This window comes from Ambystoma mexicanum, chromosome 3p (assembly GCF_040938575.1).
Source record: "Ambystoma mexicanum isolate Mex_15411 chromosome 3p, UKY_AmexF1_1, whole genome shotgun sequence".
In the NCBI taxonomy this organism is placed as follows: Eukaryota; Metazoa; Chordata; class Amphibia; order Caudata; family Ambystomatidae; genus Ambystoma; species Ambystoma mexicanum.
This window is the reverse complement of record NC_090925.1, coordinates 399844585-399848672: the sequence shown is the minus strand read 5'-3', so window position 1 is coordinate 399848672 and position 4088 is coordinate 399844585.

Sequence of the window (4088 nt, the reverse complement as noted above, 5' to 3'; positions counted from 1 at the left end):
GAGGCGCTGGTCTGGTCTGGGTTGCTGTGGCCTCTTCAAGCGTGATGCGCAGAATTCGGACCACCGATTGAACAGGACCCCCAAATCTTGCTTGTCTGGCCCGTAGGAATATCCTTCTGCAGATGAGAAAGGGGATTAACTGTCTGCTGAATAGTGTGCTTGCTCCCCCCTTTCTCCCTTCGTTCTTCTCTGACTTCCTCCAAAACCCCCGGTTTAAGCTCACCTTATGGTTTGGAAGGATGAACTCTCCATCCTGCTTCTGGTGCAGGGGCGCGCGTTCGTCCAGTTACTTCACTGGTTTTCAGAATGGCGCTGGCAAATCCACTTGACTTTTCTGAGCGATACGCCATAAGTATGAAGATGCAAAAGTTCAAGTGTGAGCCTCCTTTTATGTTGTTTTTTCTGTCCTTTATTTCAGGTGCAGACAAAGGCGATGCGTTGAGGGGTTAAATTGCTGGTGGTAAAATCAGGTGAGTTAGTGATGAGGGCGACCCCTCTAAATGTCTTTATAATTCCCCAGTAATGTCTTTTGTCCTTTCCCCATAGGGGCCGGGGTGCGGTACCTGCCAAAAATGCAGCGCCGACCCGAGATGTGGAATGGTTCACCAAGAAAAGCCGGTAAGTAATATGGCTGAAAATGCGGCTTTCCTCTTGTGTTCCCTTGCTCACCTCTTGTCTCTTCTTCTCTCCCCTAGGTGCAGAGATGTGGCGACCGGTGCTGAGAGCCGCGATGGAGCCAGGGCGGCGTCTCGGGAACAGGTGAGTGAAGCGCGGTGCTGCAGCGAGCAACGCGGTGCTTTTAAATGGAAGTCTTCCTTCAGGAATGCTGGCGTGAAGATTCCGGATGCAGGTAAGAAGGTTGAATAAGTTCTTGGTTTTCACCTTTCTCTTCCCTTATTCCCTTACAGGTGTTCCAGGTTCGAGGCGGGCGTGGCTGGAGTCCAGGTGCAGGAGCAGACACGGTGAGCGTTCAGCTGCTGGGATGCAGAACAACGCGAAGCACGTGTGGCTGTCCGGGCGTGGCTTAAATAGCCTTGGAAGAAGTTCCAGGTGAGTATTCTTCCACAGCCCCACCCAAGTAACAAAATAGTTCTTTCAGAAAAATAGTCCCTTCTAAGCCTCATTTGGATTGGTTCTTCATTCAGCATGGTCTGCATCAGGTGAGTGTGCAGCATGGTCTGCTTCAGGTAAGTGCACCAAACACTTCCCCTTATGAGCCTGGCGCCTATGGCGCCAGGACTGATGTCCAACATGAGCCTGGCGCCAATGGCGCCAGGACAGAGTCCAAAGAGCCCCTATAAAGGGCCGCTGGGCTTTTACCCGGGGGCGTGATGCCTGCTCCCGGGGGTGCTGGGCCTGGCCTGGTGCTCCAGGGGTTGGCATCATGACACAGAGATAAGCCTGCCTTTCCATCCACGTTACCAAAAAATGGACAAGGAGGTCTTATTATTCATTTGTATTCCAATCTGTTTGGATCCCTTCTTGTGTACTAGAGGTGTGGGGCTGATTGATAGTTTAGAAACCAATATTCATCCCTGGACCACTGGTTCCCAGAAGTTGATTTGTCACAGTAGCCCCTCCAAATAGACATGCATCTGTGACCTTTCCAGTTGTGTCTGTAATGTCCACATTGGACATGTGCTTATATGCTCCATATATATATTTGAGAAACTATGAATAGATCTATAAGCCCCTGAGATGTCAAAGGAATTCCTGAATTGGCTCCCTGATTTCCTAATATGATCAACTTTTAATCTAGAATCAAGCAAGACATTTTCAGAAACTCTGGTCCCACATTTGGTAGCAAGAATGAATGCTTTGGAGGCCATCTCTAGAAACCGGATGGACAGACTCAGAAAATAAATAGCATAAGAGAGTTCAATTTTATTAATGTAAACTTTTATTGGCAGTGATTTATTAAACAAATATAATAATCTTTATTTGTTTTTAGTTCTTAAATGAACTTTTGAATACAAATATATGTACACAACATATTTAAAAAAAAATGGAAAAGTAAATCAATGTATCTATATACAGAAATGTTAAATAGTTAACAATTTAATACTTATAAGATTGTAAGCAAACAAAGAATACATTATGAGAATATTATCATAAAAATGAAATTGATAAATAAATTAATAGGTACGATAATCAATAATGGTCAGAAAGTTTTTAAATTCGCAGAGTTAACTTGGGCCCATAATTGCTTGTATGTTGCATTCAATTCGTAAGTAAAGGGTTTATCTGTGTCCATAAATTCAACAAAGCAATATGGACGGCATCAGAGTCTGTATTTTGAAAATAGTGCCAAAAATGATCAGACTTCATGGGTTCATATTCACCTACACACTTACCCAGTGTAGACATGTATCTCGGCCCTAGTTTCTCACACTAGGTTAGAACATGCCGTGGGCTTTCCAGTTTGTCTGATCTTTTACAGATACCACAAATTAGTGATTCTCTTTGGGCATTTTTATGTAGGCACCCCGAGTCACAAGCAGAGGGAGTTGGTTTGTTCTAAGGTGTAGGATAAAACTAAGTATGCATGGGTTAGTGCTGTGTTTCTAAGTATTTATGCGCAATTACCAACTTAAATATGTAGTTGTGTAGCATTTTCAAATATAGGTCGTTCATTAACAAGTAGTGTTGTTCCATCTTCTTCTTAAATATGGATTTTAACATTAGAAAACCAGTACCGCATTCTAAATTAGGTACCCAGTCAATTTAACGAAAACATTCTTCGTTAAGACACTGGTAATCTGGGGTTCTTGTTTTAACCCTATATCTTTACATAGACACACATCCAAGTATACTCAATAATGGACATTTGGGTTTAGACCTAGATTTTATATATAACAGCCCATGGCGAATCATAGCCTGCGCTTTCAAGGAAATTAGTCTGAGTTCAAGACTAACATAGCCAATTGGTGTGGACTGAGGGAGTGCCGATATTTTTCTCCAGAAGTTTCCCTCAAGGAAATCAAGCCACTTTAAGTCTCTCATGGCCCAAGTCTCAAGGCCATATAATATAGCAGGGACCAAGCATTGGTTATATAATTTAATAGATCCTTCAAGGGAAAATCCTGCGATAGATTTTGAAAAATTATTAATGGCGTATGTAAACTGGCGGGCCTTATGCTTTTTTAGTTTGATAACGTTATACTAGTTGCCCCCCGCAGATAGTCTCACACCCAAATAAACATAACTATCAACATATTTATGGGTCCCGAATCCGTTTCCAGTCAGACCCTATGCACCTTAGCCCCTGAGATCACCACCATTTGGGTCTTGATCATATTGATTGCCAGCTCGTTTCTTCTAGCGTAATCTGTCAGGGCTTTAAATTTGAGTTTAAACCCTGCTATGGTGCGATCAATCGCAACATGATCATCTGCGTGTAAAATGCTAAGTATAGCAGAGTCTCCTATTTTGGCAGAACAGCCACCATCAGAGACCAATATAGGGGGAAGGTCTGCCAGATACAGGTTGAACAACAGGGGGGCAAAGGCACATCCTTACATGATTAAACAAATATACTTGATAAAAGCTACATTAGCAAAGCTATAGATGAAAATAAAAAAATAGAATAAAAAGCTGTAACCAATCTTAAGAAAATCTCAAAAACCAGAGTTGGCTATATAAAAGGTACAGGACATCTAGGTAATGATGAGGTTCTAAATAATCTCTAACCAAGGAGGAGAATAAGAATTCCTACTGGGTCGTAGCAAGTTGGGGTGATCTCTGAGTTCAAAGTTTACGGAAAAAGCCAGGAGTTCAATTAGGATATCTCATTGCCTTTGAGGGACTTCACAGTCATTCTCCATTCACCTTAGTCAATGGATCCAGAGCTATGGACACAAAACATGGGACAACATATCCTAGTCGTATAAAGTACACCAGGCTTTAAAGACCTCTTCAGTACTCAAGCAATACTCAAAGTCATAGAACCAGTTTGTTTAGGTCAAATGAGTGTGTTGCTGCTCCTCCCAGTCTCAGAGAGGTATGAGATGCAGAGCATTGGGTGGTATTTAGCTCCTTGTGTCAAACCTCTGGACAGTTCCAGACAATACGACCTCTTTCATCGTTCA